Source organism: Salvelinus fontinalis, chromosome 27, assembly GCF_029448725.1.
Source record: "Salvelinus fontinalis isolate EN_2023a chromosome 27, ASM2944872v1, whole genome shotgun sequence".
Taxonomy (NCBI): domain Eukaryota; kingdom Metazoa; phylum Chordata; class Actinopteri; order Salmoniformes; family Salmonidae; genus Salvelinus; species Salvelinus fontinalis.
In genome coordinates this window covers 19,132,653-19,157,343 of record NC_074691.1, presented here as the reverse complement: position 1 = coordinate 19,157,343, position 24,691 = coordinate 19,132,653, and the positions used below count along the sequence as shown (strand labels likewise).

The 24,691-nt window shown below is 42.5% G+C and overlaps 2 long non-coding RNA genes across 2 annotated transcripts in view; one reads left to right on the top strand and one right to left on the bottom strand.

Moving 5' to 3' along the window:
• LOC129825238 (uncharacterized) overlaps nt 1-2,025 on the bottom strand; it is a 32,658-nt gene extending 30,633 nt beyond the window's left edge. The window contains exon 1 of the long non-coding RNA XR_008754837.1: nt 1,799-2,025. This is a non-coding gene — a long non-coding RNA (uncharacterized LOC129825238). The remainder of the gene's footprint in view (nt 1-1,798) is intronic.
• Nucleotides 2,026-19,255: 17,230 nt separating this feature from the next.
• LOC129825710 (uncharacterized) lies at nt 19,256-23,870 on the top strand. The gene is made up of 5 exons (XR_008754922.1): nt 19,256-19,461; nt 20,108-21,083; nt 22,986-23,185; nt 23,433-23,548; nt 23,661-23,870. It is a non-coding gene; the product is annotated as an uncharacterized LOC129825710 (long non-coding RNA).
• The last annotated feature ends 821 nt before the right edge of the window (nt 23,871-24,691 follow it).

Here is a 24,691-nt window from a genome sequence, read left to right as displayed (position 1 = left end):
GTTAAACAAATCTAAACATATTTTAGATTTTAGATTATTCAAAGTAGCCACCCTTTGCCTTTGTCACGACTCCGACCGAGGCAGGCTCTCCTTCCCGTTCGGGTGGCGCTCGGCGGTCGTCGTCACCGGCCTATTAGCTGCCACTGAACCTTTTCTCCCCCTCCTTATGTGTTTATTGATTACACCTGTTTTCATTTGTTGGTAATTAGTTGGGCTTATCAGTCAGCCGGCCCGCCCGGTTCTTTGTGCGGGATTATTAGTTGTTAAGCGTGGTGTCTGTTTTGAACTACGTGTCTACGTGGTTACTGGACTGCTTTCATTCCCCCCCCGTGTCTGGGGTAGTTTTATGTGAGGACCCAGTGTATTAGAAGGGTGACTTTAGTTTCTCAGTGTTCATTAAAAGGGGAACATTTGTTATTGCACCCTCTGTTTCCTGCGTTTGACTTCGCACTCTGACACCCAGTCCTTACAGCCTTGATGACAACGTTGCACGCTCTTGGTATTCTCTCAACCAGCTTCACCTGGAATGCTTTTCCAACAGTCTTGAAGGAGTTCCCACATGTGCTGAGCACTTGTTGGCTGCTTTTCCTTCACTCTGCGGTCCAACTCATCCCAAACTATCTCAATTGGGTTGAGGTCGGGTGATTGTGGAGTCCAGGTCATCTGATGCAGCACTCCATCACTCTCCTTCTTGGTCAAATAGCCCTTACACAGCCTGGAGGTGTGTTGGGTCATTGTCCTGTTGAACAACAAATGATAGTCCCACTAAGCACAAACCAGATGGAATGGCATGTTGCTGCAGAATGCTGCGCTAGCCATGCTGGTTAAGTGTGCCTTGAATTCTAAATAAATCACCGACCTTGTCATCAGCAAAGCACCCCCACACCATCACACCTCCTCCTCAATGCTTCACAGTAGGAACCACACATGCATAGGAACCACACAGGAACCTCACAGAGACACGGCGGTTGGAACCAAACATCTCACATTTGGACTTGTCAGACCAAAGGACAGATTTCACTGGCCTAATGTCCATTACTCATGTTTCTTGGCCCAAGCAAGTCTCTTCTTATTATTGATGTCCTTTAGTAAAGGTTTCTTTGCAACAATTCGACCATGAAGGCCTGATTCACACAGTCTCCTCTGAACAGCTGAGATGTGTCTTTAACTTAAACTCTGTGAAGCATTTATTTGGGCTGCATCTTCTGAGGCTGGTAACTCTAATGAACTTATCGTCTGCAGCAGAGGTAACTCTGGAACTTCTGAAATAACAACTACATTTTGATTTGTTGAAAACATTTTTGATTACTACATGATTCCATATGTATTATTTCATAGTTTTGTTGTCTTCACTATTATTCTACAATGTAGAAAATCATAAAAACAAATAAAAACCCTTGAATGGGTAGGTGTGTCCAAACTTTTGACTGGTACTGTATGTATCTCAAGTTAGCATAGCCTTAAACAGATTTAGATACTGCACTGGCATACAAAATGAGAGTAAGCAAATGAGAGTAAGCACTACATTACACAGCAAAGATGTGAGGAGTTTGTAAGACAGGTGTTTGATAGAGTTGTGTGTGTGTGCGTGCGTGCGTGCAGTGCTTAGGCAGGAGCTCACCGGAACTGAGCACCTAAAATGTTCTACTGTTTGAGCTCCTGTTCCTCTTATAGAATATAAGCTCAGAAGTTTTGTTGAGCTCCTGCACCTAAATATAAACAATACCAGCACCCAAAATGAGTACCGGGAACCTATTTCAGTCCAAATCAAGCTCTGTGTGTGTGTCTTTGCACTAACCTGACTCAGGTCGTGTCTCCATGTCATCTGCCAGCTGAGGACGGACTCCAGAACACTTTGGGAAAAGAGAGAGCACCACTTTTTACACTTATAGTTACCTATTCGACAGTCATACTCAGCAGTCATACTCAATTCAAATGTAACACTTCAATAAGTAAAAAGTCTGAGTAGTAGCGTAGTGTATTTGTATGTATTTTCACAGGGCCCCCCGCAAGGTGACAGCGAGAATGGCGAGGCATTGGTGAGACACCTTGAATGAAGAGTGAACTGTGCTGCCTGCATGCCAGCAGAGGACATGCTAAACCCCACCTGTTGACAAACCCCTTCCTCTGCTCCAGCTATGTGGATCCCTCTCAACTGTCGCCCCATCTGTTGGAGGCTTGAAACATAGTCCAGACCTACTCTCTGTTATTAAATCAAATCAAATGTATTTATATAGCCCTTCTTACATCAGCTGATATATCAAAGTGCTGTACAGAAACCCAACCTAAAACCCCAAACAGCAAGCAATGCAGGTGTAGAAGCACGGTGGCTAGGAAAAACTCCCTAGGGAAGAAACCTAGAGAGGAACCAGGCTATGAGGGGTGGCCAGTCCTCTTCTGGCTGTGCCGGGTGGAGATTATAACAGAACATGGCCAAGATGTTCAAATGTTCATAAATGACCAGCATGGTCAAATAATAATAATCCCAGTAGTTGTCGAGGGTGCAACAAGTCAGCACCTCAGGAGTAAATGTCAGTTGGCTTTTCATAGCCGATCATTGAGAGTATCTTGACTGCTCCTGCTGTCTCTAGAGAGTTGAAAACAGCAGGTCTGGGACAGGTAGCACGTCCGGTGAACAGGTCAGGGTTCCATATCCGCAGGCAGACCAGTTGAAACTGGAGCAGCGGCACGGCCAGGTGGACTGAGGACAGCAAGGAGTCATCGTGCCAGGTAGTCCTGAGGCATGGTCCTAGGGCTCAGGTGCTCCGAGAGGGATAAAGAAAGAAAGAGAGAAAGAGAGAATTAGAGAGAGCATACTTAAATTCACACAGGACACCGGATAAGAAAGGAGAAATACTCCAGATATAACAGACTGACCCTAGCCCCCCGACACATAAACTACTGCAGCATAAATACTGGAGGCTGAGACAGGAGGGGTCAGGAGACACTGTGGCCGCATCCAATGATACCCCCGGACAGGGCCAAACAGGCAGGATATAACCCCACCCACTTTGCCAAAGCACAGCCCCCACACCACTAGAGGGATATCTCCAACCCCCAACTTACCATCCTGAGACAAGGCCGAGTATAGCCCACAAAGATCTCCGCCACTGCACAACCCAAGGGGGGAGCACCAACCCAGACAGGAAGACCACGTCAGCGACTCAACCCACTCAAGTGACGCACCCCTCCTAGGGACGGCATGGAAGAGCACCAGTAAGTCAGTGACTCAGCCCCTGTAATAGGGTTAGAGAGAATCCCAGTGGAGAGAGGGGAACCGGCCAGGCAGAGACAGCAAGGGTTGTTCGTTGCTCCAGAGCCTTTCCGTTCACCTTCACACTCCTGGGCCAGACTACACTCAATCATATGACCTACTGAAGAGATGAGCCTTCAGTAAAGACTTAAAGGTTGAGACCGAGTCTGCGTCTCTCACATGGGTAGGCAGACCATTCCATGAAAATGGAGCTCTATAGGAGAAAGCCCTGCCTCCAGCTGTTTGCTTAGAAATTCTAGGGACAATTAGGAGGCCTGCGTCTTGTGACCGTAGCGTACGTGTAGGTATGTACGGCAGGACCAAATCGGAAAGATAGGTATGAGCAAGTCCATGTAATGCTTTGTAGGTTAGCAGTAAAACCTTGAAATCAGCCCTTGCCTTAACAGGAAGCCCACATTTTGGGGTTCTAGTCAGGATTCTAGCAGCCGTATTTAGCACTAACTGAAGTTTATTTAGTGCTTTATCCGAGTAGCCGGAAAGTAGAGCATTGCAGTAGTCTAACCTAGAAGTAACAAAAGCATGGATTAATTTTTGTGCATCATTTTTGGACAGAAAGTTTCTGATTTTTGCAATGTTACGTAGATAGAAAAAAAGCTGTACTTGAAACAGTCTTGATATCTTCTTCAAAAGAGAGATCAGGGTCCAGAGTAACGCCGATGTCCTTCACAGTTTTATTTGAGACAACTGTACAACCATCAAGATTAATTGTCAGATTCAACAGAAGATCTCTTTGTTTCTTGGGACCTAGAACAAGCATCTCTGTTTTGTCGAGTTTAAAAGTAGAACATTTGCAGCCATCCACTTCCTTATGTCTGAAACACAGGCTTCTAGCGAGGGCAATTTTGGGGCTTCACCAGGTTCATAGAAATGTATAGCTGTGTGTCATCCGCATAGCAGTGAAAGTTAACATTATGTTTTCGAATGACATCCCCAAGAGGTAAAATATATAGTGAAAACAATAGTGGTCCTAAAACGGAACCTTGAGGAACACCGAAATTTACAGTTGATTTGTCAGAGGACAAACCATTCACAGAGACAAATTGATATCTTTTCGACAGATAAGATCTAAACCAGGCCAGAATTTGTCCATGTAGACCAATTTGGGTTTCCAATCTCTCCAAAAGAATGTGGTGATCGATGGTATCAAAAGCAGCACTAAGGTCTAGGAGCACGAGGACAGATGCAGAGCCTCGGTCTGACGCCATTAAAAGGTAATTTACCACCTTCACAAGTGCAGTCTCAGTGCTATGATGGGGTCTGAAACCAGACTGAAGCATTTCGTATACATTGTTTGTCTTCAGGAAGGAAGTGAGTTGCTGCGCAACAACTTTTTCTAACATTTTAGAGAGGAATGGAAGATTCGATATAGGACGATAGTTTTTTATATTTTCAAGGTCAAGGATTGGCTTTTTCAAGAGAGGCTTTATTACTGCCACTTTTAGTGAGTTCGTTACACATCCGGTGGATAGAGATCCGTTTATTATTTTCAATGTAGGAGGTCCAAGCACAGGAAGTAGCTCTTTCAGTAGTTTAGTTTGAATAGGGTCCAGTATGCAGCTTGAAGGTTTAGAGGCCATGATTATTTTCATCATTGTGTCAAGAGATATAGTACTAAAACACTTGAGTGTCTCCCTTGATCCTAGGTCCTGGCAGAGTTGTGCAGACTCAAGGCAACTGAGCTTTGGAGAAATACGCAGATTTAAAGGGGAGTCCTGTCACGCCCTGACCTTAGAGATCCTTTTTATGTCTCTATTTTGGTTTGGTCAGGGCGTGAGTTGGGGTGGGCATTCTATGTTAATTTTTCTATGCTTTCTATTTATTTGTGTTTGGCCGTGTGTGGTTCTCAATCAGAGGCAGCTGTCTATCGTTGTCTCTGATTGAGAACCATACTTAGGTAGCCTTTTTTCCAGCTGTGTGTTGTGGGTAATTGTTTTCTGTTTTGTGTCTGCACCAGACAGGACAGTTTCGTTTTGTTCCACTTTTGTTTTTTGTTTCAGTGTTCAGGTTATTAATAAACATCATGAGCACGTACCACGCTGCACCTTGGTCCTCTTCTTCAAACAGCCGTTACAAGTCCGTAATTTGCTTTCTAATGATCATGATCTTTTCCTCAAAGAAGTTCATGAATTTATTACTGCTGAAGTGATAGCCATCCTCTCTTGGGGAATGCTGCTTTTAGTTAGCTTTGCGACCGTATCAAAAATACATTTCGGATTGTTCTTATTTTCCTCAATTAAGTTGGAAAAATAGGATGATCCAGCAGCAGTGAGGGCTCTTCGATACTGCACAGTACTGTATTTCCAAGCTAGTCGGAAGACTTCCAGTTTGGTGTGGCGCCATTTCCGTTCCAATTTCTGGAAGCTTGCTTCAGAGCTCGGGTATTTTCTGTATACCAGGGAGCTAGTTTCTTATGACAAATGTTTTTAGTTTTTAGGAGTGCAACTGCATCTAAGGTTAAATTGAGTTCCTCAGTTAGGTGGTTAACTGATTTTTGTCCCCTGTCGTCCTTGGGTAGGCAGAGGGAGTCTGGAAGGGCATCAAGTAATCTTTGGGTTGTCTGAGAATTTATAGCACGACTTTTGATGCTCCTTGGTTGGGGTCTGAGCAGATTATTTGTTGCGATTGCAAACGTAATAAAATGGTGGTCCCATAGTCCATGGTTATGAGGAAAACCATTAAGATCCACAACATTTATTCCATGGGACAAAACTAGGTCCAGAGTATGACTGTGGCAGTGAGTAGGTCCAGAGACATGTTGGACAAAACCCATTGAGTCGATGATGGCTCTGAAAGCCAGTGGGTCTGTGGACTTTTCCATGTGAATATTAAAGTCACCAAAAATTTGAATATTATCTGCTATGACTACAAGGTGCGATAGGAATTCAGGGAACTCAGTGAGGAACGCTGTATATGGCCTAGGAGGCCTGGACAGTAGCTATAAAAAGTGATTGGGTAGGCTGCATGGATTTCATGACTAGAAGCTCAAAAGACGAAAACGTCAGGTTTTTTTTGTAAATTGAAATTTGCTATCGTAAATGTTAGCAACACCTCCGCCTTTGCAGGATGCACGGGGGATATGGTCACTAGTGTAACCAGGAGGTGAGGCCTCATTTAACACAGTAAATTCATCAGGCTTAAGCCATATTTCAGTCAGGCCAATCACATCAAGATTATGATCAGTGATTAGTTCATTGACTATAACTGCCTTGGAAGTGAGGGATCTAACATTAAGTAGCCCTATTTTGAGATGTGAGGTATCACGATCTCTTTAAATAATGGCAGGAATGGAGGAGGTCTTTATTCTAGTGAGATTGCTAAGGCGAACACCGCCATGTTTAGTTTTGCCCAACCTAGGTTGAGGCACAGACATGGTCTCAATGGGGATAGCTGAGCTGACTACACTGACTTTGCTAGTGGCTAACAGCCTGCTGCCTGGCCTGCACCCTATTTCATTGTGGAGCTAGGGGAGTTAGAGCCCTGTCTATGTTCGTAAATAAGATGAGAGCACCCCTCCAGCTAGGATGGAGTCCGTCACTCCTCAACAGGCCAGGCTTGGTCCTGTTTGTGGGTGAGTCCCAGAAAGAGGGCCAATTATCTACAAGTTCTATATTTTGGGAGGGGCAGAAAACAGTTTTCAACCAGCGATTGAGTTGTGAGACTACTGTAGAGCTCCTCACTCCCCCTAACTGGGAGGGGGCCAGAGACAATTACTTGTCTCTGGCCGTCACATCTTTCTAGCTGATTTACACGCTGAAGCTATGTTGCGCTTGGTGACCTCTGACTGTTTCATCCTAATATCGTTGGTGCCGACGTGGATTACAATATTTCTATACTCTCTACACTCGCAGTTTTAGCTTTTAGCCATCTTCAGATTAGCCTGAACGTCAGAAGCCCTGCCCCATGGTAAACAGTGTATGATCGCTGGATGATTCGTTTTAAGTCTAATACAGCGGGTAATGGAGTCGCCAATGACTAACGTTAGGGTTTTCAATTAGTTAGAGGTAATAGTGGGAGCCTTCGGCGTCTCAGACCCCGTAACGGGAGGAGTAGAGACTAGAGAAGGCTCGGCCTCTGACTCCGACTCGCTGCTTAATGGGGAGAACCGGTTGAAAGTTCCTTTCGGCTGAATGAGCAACACAGGTTGAGCATTCCTACAGCATTTCCCTCCAGAAGCCATGAAAAAGTTGTCCGGCTGTGGGGACCGTGCGAGGGGATTTATACGAATGTTATTATCTGTACTTACTGGTGGCACAGACGTTGTTTCATCCCTTCCTACACTGAAATGACCCCTGCCTAACGATTGCGTCTGAAGCGGTGCTTGTAGCACAGACATCCTTGCCGTAAGGTCGATCGTTCTCCTGTATATTATGAGTACATCGACTGCAATTAGAAGGCATCATGTTAATGTTACTACTTAGCTTCGGCTGTTGGAGGTCCTGACGAACCATGTCCAGATAAAACGTCCGGAGTGAAAAAGTTGAATGAAAAAAAGTTGTGTGAGGGAAAAACTAAAAATACAAACGGTAATTAAAAAGTTACAACCGTAAATTTGTCAGGTAGCAAAGTAAGGTTGCTTCCTAAAGCTGGCTGCCTGGCCAAACTGAGCAATCGTGGGAGAAGGATCTTGGTAAGGGAGGTGATCAAGATCCCAATGGTCACTCTGACAGAGCTCTAGAGTTCCTCTGTGGAGATGGGAGAAACTTCCCGAAGGACAACCATCTCTGCAGCACTCAACCAATCAGGCCTTTATGGTAGAGAGGCCAGACAGAAGACACTCCTCAGTAAAAGGCACATGACAGCCCGCTTGAAGCTTGCCAAAAGGAACATAAAGACTCTCAGACCATGAGAAATAAGATTCTCTGGTCTGATAAAACCAAGATCGAACTCTTTGGACTTAATGCCAAGCGTCACGTCTGGCGGAAACCTGTCACCATCCCTACTGTGAAGCATGGTGGTGGCAGCATCACACTGTGGTGATGTTTTTCAGCAGCAGGTTACTGGGAGACTAATCAGGATCGAGGCAAAGATGAATGGAGCAAAGTATACAGAGATCCTTGATGAAAACCTGCTCCAGAGTGCTCAGGACCTCAGACTGGAGTGAAGGTTCACTTTCCAACAGGACAACAACCCTAAGCACACAGCCAAGACAATGCAGGAGTGGCTTCGGGACAAGTCTCTGAACATCCTTGAGTGGCCCAGCCAGAGCCCTGTCTTGAACCCGATAAAACAGCTCAGGAGAGACCTGAAAATAGCTTTTCAGCAACCTTACAGAGCTTGAGAGGATCTGCAGAGACGAATGGGAGAAACTCTCCAAATACAGGTGTGCCAAGCTGCTTGTAGAGTCTTCTTGCACATGACTCTATGTTTGTATCGGTGCCAAAGGTGCTTCAACAAAGTACTGACTAAAAGGTCTGAATACTTATGTAAATCTGATATTTCCGTTTTTATATTTTTATTACATTTGCAAAAAATTCTAAAAACCTCTTTTTGCTTTGTCATTATAAGGTATTGATGTGTAGATTCATGAGAAATATGTGGGAAAAGTCAAGGGGTCTGAAAACTTTTCGAAGGCATTGTATATACAATACTAGTCAAAACTTTGGACAGACCTACACATTCAAGAGTTTGTCTTAATTTTTTACTATTTTCTACATTGTAGAATAATAGTGAAGACATCAAAACTATGAAATAACACATATGGAATCATTTAGTAACCAAAAAAGTGTTCAACAAATCAAAATATATTTTCTATTTCAGATTCTTCAAAGTAGCCACCCTTTGCCTTGATGACAACTTTCACACTCTTGGCATTCTCTCAACCAGCTTCATGAGGTTGTCACTTGGAATGCATTTCAATGAACAGGGCTGCCTTGTTAAAAGTTAATTTGTGGATTTTCTTTCCTTCTTAATGCGTTTGAGCCAATCAGTTGTGATGTGACAAGGCAGAAGATAACCCTGTTTTGTAAAAGACCAAGTCCATATTATGGCAAGAACAGCTCAAATAAGCAAAGAGAAACGACAGCCCATCATTAATTTAAGACATGAAGGTCAGTCAATCCGGAAAACCCGTCACAGGAAAGGAAGCACCAGAGTTACCTCTGCTGCAGAGGATAAGTTCATTAGAGTTACCAGCCTTAAAAATTGCAGCCCAAATAAATGCTTCACAGAGTCCAACTAACTGACACATCTCAACATCAGCTGTTCAGAGGAGACTGCATGAATCAGGCCTTCATGGTCGAATTGCTGCAAAAAAAAACACTACTAAAGGATATTTGGGAACTCCTTCAAGACTGTTGGAAAATCATTCCAGGTGAAGCTGGTTGAGAGAATGCCAAGAGTGTGCAAAGCTATCATTATTGCAAAGTGTGGCTACTTTGATGAATCTGAAATATATTTGATTTGTTGAACACTTTTTGGTTACTACATGATTCCTTATGTGTGTGTCATAGTTTTGATGTCTTCACTATTATTCTACAATGTAGAAAATAGCACAAATTAAGAAAAGCCCTTGAATGAGTAGGCGTGTCCAAACTTTTGACTAGTACTGTAAGCTTCAATTTCCTCAGCGTACACATCACTGACAAACTGAAATGGTTCACCCACACAGACAGTGTGGGGAAGAAGGCGCAACAGTGCCTCTTCAAACTCAGGAGGCTGAAGAAATTTGGCTTGGCACCTAAAACCCTCACACATTTTTACTGATACACAATTGAGAGCATCCTGTCAGGCTGTATCACCGCCTGGTACGGCAACTGCACCGCCCGCAACTGCAGGGCTCTCCAAAGGGTGGTGCAGTCTGCCCAACGCATCACTGGGGGCAAACTAACTGCCCTCCAGGACACCTACAGCACCCAATGTCACAGGAAGGCCAAAAATATTATAAAGTACAACAACCACCCGAGCCACTGCCTCTTCACCCCGCTATCATCCAGAAGACGAGGTCAGTACAGACTGAAAAACAGCATCTATCTCAAGTTCATCAGACTGTTAAATAGCCATCAGTAGCACCTTAGAGGCTGCTGCCCTATATACATAGACTTGAAATCACTTGAAATCACTTTAACAATGGAACATTAATAATGTTTACATATTTTTCATTCGTCATCTCATATGTATATACTGTTTTCTATTCTATTCTATTCTACTGTATTTCAATCTATGCCGCTCCGAAATTGCTTGTCCAAATATGTATATATTCTTAATTCCATTCCTTTACTTTAGATTTGTGTGTATTGTGTGTATTGTTGTGAAATTTGTTTGATATTACTTGTTAGATATTGTTAGATATTATTGCACAAGCACAAGCATTTCACTATACCCACAATAACATCTGCTAAACACGTGTATGTGAACAATCCAATTTGATTTGATATATTCTTTTTATTATTATTCTTTTTTATGCTTGTTAATTTTTATTTTCAAGGGCTTTGAGATTCTTTCTGTAATGAAAAGAGCTATAGAAGCTGAACAAATTATTATTATTATTATGAGGTTGAGAAAGAAATTTGAGTTTCAAAGCTTATGTCCTGTCATAAAAAATGTTAAAATATGGCATATGACGTGTACATACTGTATGCCATCTGGGAGGCCCGATCTCAGAGGGGACTCCAAAGCTTGTCGGCCGTCCCGCCTTACATTCATGGAAATGTAATGGAAAACATGAATGTAAAGTTTCACCTGTCAGAGTAGAACCCGTAGCGTAAAATATCATTGGTCACATCTTCCAAGAACTGTAGATATTTCCCCTCTTCCTCCTCATCCCCCTCTTTCTCCTCTTCCTCCCTAGGGAATATGAATAGAATTCCACACAATCAATACAGTGGATTGGAAATCTATACATATACAGTATTCATGTATATTGATATCAGCTTAATGTAACGGGATACAACTCAGTGTCTTCTACTGTCTATCAGGTGTCTTTACTTCAATACTCCAAATACAGATTGACCTCTTTCTGCTATGGGCATTAGCAGCTCTTCCATGCATGTCTGGGCTACATACACTATTACATTACATAACTGTGTATATTATTAATTAATGACATAGTAATTACTTATTATCTAGCCTGACAGCTTGATCGGCTCCTGTGTTTGTCGCATTGTATTTCCTAGACCACTGTGCAGGATACTAGAAAGGGGAGAAGGGGTTAACACATTAATGATGATGGTGCTATGCCGGTATGCCACAATGCTATGTCTGGATCATTGACCTTTTATCAACATGGGTTCAATCAAGCTCTTGTATATATAAGGTGGTGTGTGTGGTTATGTAATGTAACATATTAAGCAACGGTAACATAAAACACAGGTGCTTCCTTGTTGACCTGACCTTGTGACCATGGCAACTACCCCCAGATGTATTCTGTGATGAAGAGGAATGCTTCTTCCTGTCAAGAGGGAGAGGAGGAAATAGACGGATGGAAAACAGATGGAGATAATGAAGATGACGGGGGGGGGGGGGGGGGGGTGCTAATAATCATTGTCAGGAGAGTCAAGACCAATGCCTGCACAGGAATAGTGATGAGCCATTGAGAAAACCAACAGGTCCATGTGCCTTCTGTTTATGTGTTTATGATTGAAAGTGAGTGTGTGTTTCTTTAATCCCTCACATTTAAAAAAAAACAACTTATTCTTTCCTCTGGGTCTGTGGCCTTCACTAAAGACATTTCAACGCGTATTTATTCCAAGTATGTTTTAGAGGAAGTTATGTTTGTGTATGTCCTTATTTCATTGTCATTTATCAAACATTCCATTTACTAAATATTTTCCATAGTTTTCAACCAATTGCGGTCAGGTGTTCATTGTTAAGTTTCTTGTTTTCTATTGGTCCAGAAAATGGAAGTGGTTAATTGACAAAGGTGTTTCCGTTCAGTAATTGGGTCACCTGCCATCTTAAAGAAGTTTTGCCAGATTGTTTGTCAGTGGAATGTCTTTTAACTATGGTGAGCCACGTCTGTGTTAGGTGCCAGTTTCATGTGGTTTTTAACTTGCTCTGCTACTGCAGTTCTAAAAAAAGTACTTTTGAACTGTTTTTATTCTTAGTCCTTTTTATTCATTTTAAGTGTTTAACAGCTAGCTCTCTCTGCCTGCTTAGCATGAAGCTTATTGCCCACTGCATGTAGATGATGGGCCTAATAACGACAACACGCTGCTAGCATTCTGGACTGGCATTTGCATTATGATAATAATTGTGCATGCATTTGTCTTTCTCCCTCTATCTCCCTCTCTTCCTTTTCACTCTGTAATTAATGCATTCTACTGCCTCTAACTATTAGGATTACGGAACAATGTGGGTTTTTTTTAGATATATTTTAACACTGCTGCTAGCGTTCAATACCTCTGTAATTCAATGGGCTCAAAGGTGTAAGGCATATAAATGTACATAAGCCATGATTCTAAACGAGAACAAGCATATTTTACAGCAGCAATTGTCTCCCAAAAGCAGTTAGCATCACCTCTCAGTCTGTCCCTTCTTCTGGCCTGGCGGTGGGGTGTAGTAGCGATACTGAGACAGGAAGGAGTCATGCTGGTTCCTATGGGCCCTGGGGGTGAAAGATTTCTGGCCGGCCCTGTGGAACACCCCTGGGTGTCTGTCCAGGACGTCCCCGCTGTAGGTCCTTTGAGCTGGGCTCTGGTAGGGCCCCTGGGCCTGTTGATGGTCCCTAGAGGTGGGGTGGCCAGGCTGGGGTGCCTACAGGGAAAAGAGGAGCGTCACTTTGTCCTGGAATAACTCATACCTGAAATGTCACTACGAGTTGTTTCATGTTATGTCATTACTGTATGTCATACCACTCTTTTTATATGGGGAAGGTCAAAATGAAGTAGTTCCAGTCAGACAGGTTCTCATGAGACATGTCAAGTATGATGGTTTCATTCTATAGTAGGATATAAATGAAATGATGTATTCTATACAGTAACACTTTAAAGGACACAACAAGGGTGGTCTGAGGGTGAGCTTTGAAATGAACTAAAGTCTTTCTGTATAATCCTCACTATGGGGGTGGCAGCTTCCTCATCTATGTGGCCTGATACACAGGCAGAAAGATACTCACTCATTCTCTCTCACACACACACACACACACACTCAGCAGAAGGTTTGTAGTGTGGAGCTGTGGAAATCGATGCACGATAACCACAACCGTGCTCAATCAACGTGTTCAGCGTGGTCACCTATCATACCGTCAAACACTCACTTGCATGGTTGAACGGTCACTGTCATCTGGTCAGCTCTGTTTGCACGGAACACTGTACGGTCATTACATAGCACACTCAATTTGTCATGCTGAGTGTTAAGATGGCTACTAAGGCTGGATTCCAGTATGATGGTGACAACATTTTCTGAGCCTTTCTGACCCTAGAATGGAGGACTAGTGTGGGACTAGTGTGGCTGGCTAAAAGTCATTGTTGTAAATGAGAATGTGTTCTCAACCGATATATAGAAATGAAAGTAATTCAAGGAGGAAAATGATGGCAAGTATTCTCTCAAATCTGCAAGGGCGTAAGGACATCAAGGAAGCAAGTTATCAGAACAGAATCAAGCCGACTCTCACAGTTGAGTCACTCCATCCCTTCAATCTAGTGGATGAGCTAACAGTCCCACAGGCAGACATAGAGAGAGAGGGAGAGATGGATAGAGGGTGAGTAGGTGTGAGAAAGACCAGACCACTGCACAATCACAGCATTATCAAACTATCAAGTGATCATATTTGATTCAACACAACTAACAGTGGTACTTCTTGATTTGGTCTCTAAAAGACTCATAAAAAATAAAGCGGATTGTTAGTCAGAACGAAGAATAAGGATGATACCAGGAGAGAGGGGAGAACTGCAGCTCTTTTACGTCTTTAATTTTAATTTTAACCTGCAACTTTGAGCACTTCCCCTTCCATTCTGCATCGTCTGCATGGGACTTCAAGACGCTACTGTACTACAGGGAGATGATTGTGCAGGACACGTAATGATGCTGTTGCATGTTTTAATGTTGACCTCAGCGTACTGATGTGTGCTCAGGGACTTGGAAAGGGTTTGTGTGTGTGTGTGTGTGCGTGCGGGGACTTCGGGGGAAAGAATAGTCAGCATATATACTATACGGAGATGAGATGCATTCACAGTCCACACAGAGAATGCAATTACAGGTTCATCATTATGTCAGTATGCCTATCTCTCTATGCTTCTCATTTATTCTCATTAAATGTACTTGTGTTTCTTTAACTCCAGCACCTGATTACTTTTACACTGCTCAAAAAAATAAAGGAACACTTAAACAACACAATGTAACTCCAAGTCAATCACACTTCTGTGAAATCAAACTGTCCACTTAGGAAGCAACACTGATTGACAATAAATTGCACATGCTGTTGTGCAAATGGAATAGACAAAAGGTGGAAATTATAGGCAATTAGCAAGACACCCCCAATAAAGGAGTGATTCTGCAGGTGTTGACCACAGACCACTTCTCAGTTCCTATGCTTCCTGGCTGATGTTTTGGTCACTTTTGAATGCTGGCGGTGCTTTCACTCTAGTGGTAGCATGAGACGGAGTATACAACCCACAAGTGGCTCAGTTAGAGCAGCTCATCCAGGATGGCACATCAATGCGAGCTGTGGCAAGAAGGTTTGCTGTGTCTGTCAGCGTAGTGTCCAGAGCATGGAGGCGCTACCAGGAGACAGACCAGTACATCAGGAGACGTGGAGGAGGCCGTAGGAGGGCAACAACCCAGCAGTAGGACCGCTACCTCCGCCTTTGTGCAAGGAGGAGCACTGCCAGAGCCCTGCAAAATGACGTCCAGCAGGCCACAAATGTGCATGTGTCAGCATATGGACGTCACCATTTTTCATGTATCCATTTGTTTTGTCTTGTTCCCTGCACACCTGGTTTTCATTCCCCAATCAATCCATATGCATTTATTCCCCATCATGTCTTTGTGTAAGATTGTTTGTGTTACGTGTATTTTGGAATTGTGGATATTGTTACGCGCATTACTTTTTGTCTATGTTCCGTGTTTGGGCACATTTTATGTTACTTTGTGCTGTCATTTTGGACCGGAATAAAAAGTGCGCCTGATCACTACACTCTGCTCTCCTGCACCTGGCTTCGCCTCCAATACACACTCCTAACATGGTGAATCTTCTGTACTGTACAGTGTATATGAAACATTCCATATGCTCAATTTCTATCCCAACCAAATGATTGAAGGACACAAGAAGCAGATTGGAAGGGGCTCTGGAGGGATTGGTGGATGACTGACATGAGATGAATGTCGTAAAATGGTGATGTGCTTAATCGCCGAAGAGAACCCATAGGTAAAGGGCTATATTCTTGAAAATGTTTAGACCTCGCCAAGTAGGCAACACCTACAATTTATAATAAAATGCATCCCGTGATTGGATTTTTGGCAGTGCATTCAGTGAGATTAGATGTTTCTGACTTGGTGTATACAGTTGAAGTCGGAAGTTTACATACACTTAGGTTGGAGTCATTAAAACTATTTTTTCAACCACTCCACAAATTTCCTGTTAACCTGTTTGGGCTGCAGGGGCAGTATTGAGTAGCCAGATAAAAGGTGCCCATGTCAAACGGCCTCGTACTCAATTCTTGCTCATACAATATGCATATTATTATTACTATTGGATAGAAAACACTCTCTAGTTTCTAAAACCGTTTGAATTATATCTGTGAGTAAAACAGAACTCATTTGGCACAAACTTCCTGACCAGGAAGTGGAAAGTCTGAAAACTATGCTCTGTTCTAGGTCCTGCCTATAAATGGGCATGATACGTATTAGTATACATGCACGTCATACACCTTCCCCTAGATGTCAAGAGGCGGTGAGAGAAGAAATGGAGTGTTTATCTTAGTCTGAGTTGGAATAAATCCTCTTGGAATGACGTGTCACCCATTTCCTGTTTTCAGGAAGGCGCAAGAAGGAACCGGGGATTGCCTTCTGAAAAGCTGTCGTTATAGGCGACTACTATCTCCGGCTTTGATTTTATTTGATACATCTGACCATATCATCGTAAAGTATGTTTTTTCAATATAGTTTAATCAGATTATTGAAATTTTTTCGGGAGTTTTGCCGTGTTCCGTTCTCTTCCGTTTGTTGACATGGAGAGATTTGCGCCACTTGGCAAGTGTGCTTGCTAAATCGAGAGGGAAAAAGGCCGTTCTAAATCCAAACAACGATTGTTCCCAACAAAGGACCCCTTGTACAACATTCTGATGAAAGATCATCAAAAGTAGGACCCATTTTATGATGCTATTTCATATATTTGTCGAACATGTGAACTAGTCGTTTGCGTCCAGCTTTTGGGTACTCTCTCGCCATACCTAAGCTGTATGTCGTAATTAAGTTATTTTTAGAATTCTAACACGGCGATTGCATTAAGAACTAGTGTATCTATCATTTTCTATACAACATGTATTTTTTAGTTATGTTTATGAATAGCTACTTGGTCAGAATATGTGTTTCAGAAAAAGTGTCAGAAAAATATCCGGACGTTGTGGGAAAAAGTAGCTACGTTAGCACAATATATAACCACTGATTTCAGCTCTAATATGCACATTTTCGAACAAAACATAAGTGTATGTATAACCTGATGTTATAGGACTGTCATCTGATGAAGCATATCAAGGTTAGTCAAAAATTATATATCTTTTGCTGGTTTGTTACGATCGCTAACTTTTGCTGCTGGGAAATGGCTTGTGTTTCTGGCTATTGTGGTAAGCTAATATAACGCTATATTGTGTTTTCGCTGTAAAACACTTAATAAATCGGAAATATTGGCTGGAATCACAAGATGCCTGTCTCATTTGCTGTACACTATGTATTTTTCAGAAATGTTTTATGATGAGTATTTAGGTATTTGACGTTGGTGTCTGTAATTATTCTGGCTGCTTTCGGTGCAATTTCTGATTGTAGCTGCAATGTAAACTATGATTTATACCTGAAATATGCACATTTTTCGAACAAAACATAGATTTATTGAATAACATGTTATAAGACTGTCATCTGATGAAGTTGTTTCTTGGTTAGTTTGGTTAGTTCTTGATTAGTTAGGTTGGCTTTGTGCATGCTACCTGTGCTGTGAAAAATGTCTGTCCTTTTTTGTATTTGGTGGTGAGCTAACGTAAATATATGTGCTGTTTTCGCTGTAAGACATTTTAAAAATCGGACATGTTGGCTGGATTCACAAGATGTGTACCTTTCATTTGTTGTATTGGACTTGTTAATGTGTGAAAGTTAAATATTTCAAAAAAATATATTTTGAATTTCGCGCCCTCCACTTGAACTGGCTGTTGTCATATTGATCCCGACTTAGGGCTTGCAGTTTAACAAACTATAGTTTTGGCAAGTCGGTTAGGACATCTACTTTGTGCATGACACAAGCAATTTTACCAACAATTGTTTACAGACAAATTTACAGACAGATTATTATTTTTACTTATAATTCACTGTATCACAATTCCAATGGGTCAGACGTTTACATACACTAAGTTGACTGTGCCTTTAAACAGCTTGGAAAATTCCAGAAAATGATGTCATGGCTTTAGAAGCTTCTGATAGGCTAATTGACATAATTTGAGTCAATTGGAGGTGTACCTGTGGATGTATTTCAAGACCTACCGTCAAACTCAGTTCCTCTTTGCTTGACATCATGGGAAAATCAAAAGAAAGCCAAGACCTCAGAAAAAGATTTGTAGACCTCCATAAGTCTTGTTCATCGTTGGGAGCAGTTTCCAAACGCCTGAAGGTATCACGTTCATCTGTACAAACAATAGTACGCAAGTATAAACACCGCTCAGGAAGGAGACACATTCTGTCTCCTAGAGATGAATGTACTTTGGTGCGAAAAGTGCAATTCAATCCCAGAACAACAGCAAAGGACCTTGTGAAGATGCTGGAGGAAACAGGTACAAAAGTATCTATGTCCACAGTAAAACAAGTCCTATAGCAACATAACCTGAAAGACCGCTCAGCAAGGAGGAAGCACCATCCCAACCGTGAAGCACGGGGGTGGCAGCATCATGTTGTGGAGGTGCTTTGCTGCTGACTGACTGAACTAACTGACCTAAGACAGGGAATTTTTTCTAGGATTAAATGTCAGGAATTGTGAAGAACTGAGTTTAAATGTATTTGGCTAAGGTGTATGTAAACTTCCGACTTCAACTGTACATGTAAAAGGGGTATTGGGATGGAGATCGGTCCATGGGGACCACCACTATTGTATTTATCTAGATGATGATGCATTTAGATAAAAACAACAATTTAATACCAGGTGTAGACATGATGCCTGCGGTCAACTTGGTCCATCGTGAACGATTTGAGAAGTTGTTTTAAAGTGCAGCTGTTAGCCCAGATATCCCAGTTCTGAGGATATCTGGGCCATACATGTCCGGTGTTAGATAAGGGACTAGACAGACAAGTCTCACCCTGAGAGCTGTGTGTACGCTGGGATTGCCTGGGTTTGCATGGTTGTCATTCTGGTCTCCTGTCCTCTGTCTGGATCTCTCTCTCCTCTGCCAGTCACAGTCTGTGGCATAGACAACAACAATATTATTACATTTGATAGTTATCATACCAAATAGAAGTAATCCATTCACAATCATACTGAAGTGATGACCCAATCAACATATCATGAGCCAAGGCGTCCCAAGTATCCTTATACTTGGGATAAGTGCACTCACATCAGTTCTGTGAATGTCACTCCCACATGGTTGATTGCATAAAACGTAGGAACTACAAACGTGAAATGAATGTGTAAGATAAAGTACATACCATCATTCTCTAGACTCTAGAGTCTAGAGAATTCCTCTTAAGTTTGTGTTGAACGTGGACATCCCTACTCAACCCTCTCTTAAATCAACTACCAACAAGCTAATGCTGCTTGAGAGTGTCTACAATGTAACATCTGTGGGAATATACATATGAGCAATTTTAGCCCACATTCTCTCAGAGAGATACTGACTCCGCCAGTGGCAGAGACCGCTGCATTAGTGACAGGGTTGTGAACACCACACCAGAACGACACTAATCGGACAGAATGTCTCCTCCGCTGGTTCTAAATTACTTCTGGCGAGGAAGCAGAGAAAGGAGATATACACTTTAGAGAATTCTAAAGTTGATCTCTTGAATCCGGTGTGACGTTGCCATCTGTTTGACTCCTCTGCAGTCCTACCTACTTAGATTCAGTATGTATATTTACTGTATATATGTATATTTACTGTATATATGTGTATGTAAGATGGCACATCAGCCGCGAGGTTATTTCAAAAGCACTTACATTTGATACTGGTGAGGAGAGATCTGGGCGGGGAGCAGTCCACACAAGCTGCAAAACATAATAGAACAAGACCGTGTGTTTGTGGAGACCAGCTGTTATGTTATGCACTGTGCGTGCCGTAGTGAGGGTGAAACTGTGAGTACTGTACCTTTAGCAGAGAGCAGCGCTCTGTAATGGGCATCCATTTTGTCTCGAATAAGGAGTAGGGTTGAGTATTTACACGTGGACCCTGGATATTGAAAAATAAACATAATGGTAAGGCAATGACAGAGGGATGGGGCGCTCTGTATTGCATCTTGGTTCAAATAAGGAGTCAATTCAACTATATGTGACACTGCTTCAGTCTAATTTGTGTTAAATTGGATGGTGTTCAGGTTTAATTGGGAGACCAGGGTTTGATTATCCACTAAGGCACAATGTTCTCAGCTATTCCCTGAAATGGCTGTGTCACATTTCCATTAAACCAAGGTAATGCATGGTGAAAAATAAACATTGTATAATGGAAAATCTCTCTCTCTCTCTCTCTCTCTCTCTCTCTCTCTCTGGACTATTAGCCATTGATGGCTACAACGCAAGGCAAGTTAAAAGAGGGACTGACGAGTGAATACATGGGCCACGGGAGCAGAACAGATTGCAATTACTGGGCCGTGTGTGGAAAACACAAAATGACCCACTTACAGGAGAAAGGAGCTGTTATTTACAGAGAGAGAAAAAGACAAACAGAGGATCCTGACATGTCGCTGAGTCACGCAGGGGATCTGGATCTGAGATGGGGGAGAGGAATATGTGGTGGAGGTAGAGAGTGACAGTAGTTTGGGGGAGCTATAACTACAGCCACATGTGATGAGTTTTCTTGCATAAAGATACCTGTTGTGATGAATAGCGTATCTCAATATACATGCCAAACACTAGGTGTTAACTAGGCTTTATTTTGGGAAGTGTAACAATTCCGTAGGTGGAGGAGTGTGTCACGTGTGGTAGTGGTAACCAAGAGTCAGGAGAAGCAATTCAGTTCTCAAAAGGGAAATTATTACTCTTAAAGAGCGACTTCCCCTAAAAAACAACTAATCCCTTTGAAAAGAGCCTCTGTGGCATCGATGTGAGTCAGAAACATTTGTATTCTAGTATCAATATTGACTACAAAGTGTAAATAGGATAATTTTGGTCATAAAGTCAGTCTCGTGTAAAATGGAATTTGGAAACTAGGTGCGTCACAGCGAGTAAATAAAGGTTGGGTTTGGATTACAATTATGCCAACAAATCATACCCCCTTTTGCCAAGCTCTACGTGCAAATCGCCCCTCCGCCCACTTTGCTTCCATTCATTGAATGGGACTCCATTGTTTCATCGCACACAATGACGGCAGACTGAAAAGCCCTAGACGGATTGATCATGCCTCTACAGCCAAAGTTCTATACTTTGCATGCCCTGCCGAAGGACCCTAGCTACTACGCGGAATAGGTGCTTGGAGTATGTCGGTCCCCAAATCTGCACCAGTAACGCTAGCTTGGTGGGCAACGACCCGTGGTGGTGAGTATAACCAGAGATACTGAAATATATTGACCTCTCTGTCAGTGTTGTGTATACATGGATGCAGGCTTCCCCCCAAAATGTACCAAGAAAAATATAAAAACATACAATTATTTATCTCTCATATCTCTGTATTTCATAATTTTCTTTCAATTCGCAAGAGGCTGAATTTATCTCATGGGAGAAAGCATCAGAGTAAGCGAAACAGCGCCACTCTGTCTCTCTATATCTAGGCCATTTATCTGATGCTGTCTGCATTAAAGGAAGCCAGCGAGAATCTGGCCTCTCTTGAAAAAAAAGTATACAAAATTATCCAATCAGCGTTGAGCTAAACTGAGCGAGCTCAACTGTGAATGGTCAGCAAAAAAAGTGTCAAGGGAAGCCAGCTTGAATTTGCTTCACTCCTATCAAATCCAATTGAGAGCATACGTCATTGAGAGAAAAACTTGAATTGTTGCATCTGATTGTGTTGTTGTCCTCCCTAGCTAAGATTTGCTCTTTCCTGGATGGAGATAGGGATTTGGACTTGCGGTTTTACTTCATTCTCCATACTGGCCAATGATTATAGCGGTGATTCTTATCCAACCATTAATTCATACATTGTTGTGCCCCTGGCCTGAGAGGATGGAAGTTCAATATGTAGCTATATGTTGAAGGCTAATGTTAACTAGTTAAGTTAGGCTAGCAAGCTAGCATTTTAGCCAGGTAGCCTAGGACAACAAAAAATAAAAGCGCGTACTGTATGACAGTATGATAGACAGTTTCGCCAACATGAAAGAAAGGAGGATGGCATTGGCGTTTCTCTACAAGTAGGGTGAGTCAATATGTTTTTCTACCCACACACACACACACACACACACACACACACACACAAGTCTTTGCGACTTGCGGTAACTGTGGTTCTAAAATACTAGTTGTTTAGTGGTCCAAAAATGTGGGAAATTTTTACTTGTTTGACCATGCTGTAGGTCATGTATGTTACTGTACATGCAATATGCTTTGTGGACTTCACTGGACAGAGGTTGCTATCTGGTTTTGTGAGGCAGGCTAGCTAATGTTTTAGTTAATGTTAGTATAGCTAGCTAGATACCTCATTACAACTTAGTTAGGTCATAACTCATACAAGTTTGTGTATTGTCTAGATACTGCTGGTTGTGTGACGTTATCATTTGATAAAGGTAGCGAGGCAGGCTAGCTAACATTAGCTAGCTAACGTTAGCCTACAAGTCAGATTTGCAATTTAGTTCGTAGCTCATATAAATGTATTCTGTATTGTCTAGATTATAACAAAATAATGGATGCAGCTATGGCGGTAGCTAACTCATGTCTGAGTCTGACTAATACAGTGAACTAGGAGAAAAAGACCGTAACGGCATCCCCGGCCTGAATCTAATCCAATACAGGGTTACAGTCCGTCTAAATCTGATAAGCATCAAATTAGGGTTTCCACTAGTTACCACAACCACAAAGACCCAATTGTTTATATCATAAAAATCCAGAAAAACCCAAAATGTGCTTTTTGGTCTTCATTTAAGGTTAGGGTTAGACATAAGGTTAGCAGTGTGGTTAAGGTTATGGTTTTGATTTAAAATCACATTAAAAAAATATACATTTTTTTATGACTTTGTGGCTGTTGTACCTAGCAACGACCTAGAATTAGCTTGAACTGAGTTACTGCCCTGATGACACAGACGGCTTCATCAACAACCGTAATGTGTGTTATGTAAACAGTTGTATAAAAAAATACCAGGTTTGAGAAACAAGTAGGTTAATTCCCCTGCCAAGCAGATACAACTAGTAGAGTCATTTTGATTGTGAAGTGCATAAGCAAAAAGCTTTCTCTTTTCTTTAGAACAAAATGCAATTGACCACCTGGCTGTCTATTGTATCACCCTGTCACAGGCCCTCCCAGTCAACACCACGTCATACAATGAGGAAGTATATTGTTTATGAGGATTTCCTGGTGCAATTGTTCCAGAGATGTCCAGTTTGCAGCTGAACATGCAACATGTAGAAGACCAGCAAGGGGACCCTCAGCATCACCAGACATGCCCTCACTGTGAGCATTGCAATAAATGGAATTGGGAGGACACTTGAATCAGGTTGGTGACATTTGACCTGGTCAAAGGTCAAAAAAATTGAGTTTTATCTCATTTCAGCTTCATAACCTAACCTGGTGGAACCACCCGGATCGCTGTGTTTACCTTTTCTCTTCACGCACATATCAGGATATCTGAAGTGAAATAGAAAGGGGAATGCAACGATCAGGTTGGTTCCACCATGCTAATCATAACCACCATTTATAATGTAATCCGTGCTCTGTGTGTGTGTGTGTTTGTGTTTGACCAGGGGCCAGGAGCTGATCTACGCTGCCATGCCCATCAATGGGATGCAGTCAAAGACCTACCTCCAGCCTCAGCGCTTGCCTGCTCACCAAAGGTCATAGATGGGGAGACCAGGATTAGGTAGGTTTAATCTGACCTTTTCAAACTTCAACATAGTATATGTTTGTTTGTCAGATATCACCTATCCTAACTGCTATTGGTAATAGAACAGCGACTGTGTATGTGTTCACAGATGTGCCTATGGAGCCAGCACTTGGAGACTTGCAAGATGATGTGATGGAGTCCAGACTGACATCTTTGATGTCTCTAAATGGAGAGAGACTTGGCACTTGGAATTACAATTTTACTAGACACAACTTTTATTTGTTCAGGTGGGCCTTAGAGCTTCAGCAAACAAAGGAAAGGAGGAAAGGAATAATTCAAAATTGCATTTGTATTTACAGATGGCATACAAGTTTGTTATTGAGCTACATAAAAGTTCACATGTTCCAGAATGCATTTCTGCTATGTTTACGTTCAAAATGCATTTTTGCCATGTTTTCATTCAAATGCCTCTCCTGTGAAGTAGTGACGTGCGACAAAAGCCTAGCTTCCTGAAACTGGTCACATATCACCAGTGCTTAATTTGTAAATCAGAAGGTCCCTGAACACATAGGGGGGGGGGGGGGGTCCGGAGGCCCTGAGGTACGAGAACACATTGAGAAAAACGTAACAGTGCAGCAGACAGAGTAAACAGCCAAGTAGCCTACTATCTATGTGTAACAGTTTAACTTTACGTCCGTCCCCTCGCCCCGACCCGGGCGCGAACCAGGGACCCTCTGCACATATCAACAACAGTCACCCACGAAGCATCGTTACCCATCGCTCCACAAAAGCCGCGGCCCTTGCAGAGCAAGGGGAACCACTACTTCAAGGTGTCAGAGCAAGTGACGTCACCGATTGAAAGGCTATTACCGCGCACCACCGCTAACTAGCTAGCCATTTCACATCTGTTACACTCACCCCCTTTTGACCTCCTCCTTTTCCGCAGCAACCAGTGATCCGGGTCACGGCACCAATGTAACAGTTTAACTTTACGTCCGTCCCCTCGCCCCGACCCGGGCGCGAACCAGGGACCCTCTGCACACATCAACAACAGTCACCCATGAAGCATCGTTACCCATCGCTCCACAAAAGCCACGGCCCTTGCAGAGCAAGGGGAACCACTACTTCAAGGTCTCAGAGCAAGTTACGTCACCGATTGAAAGGCTATTAGCGCGCACC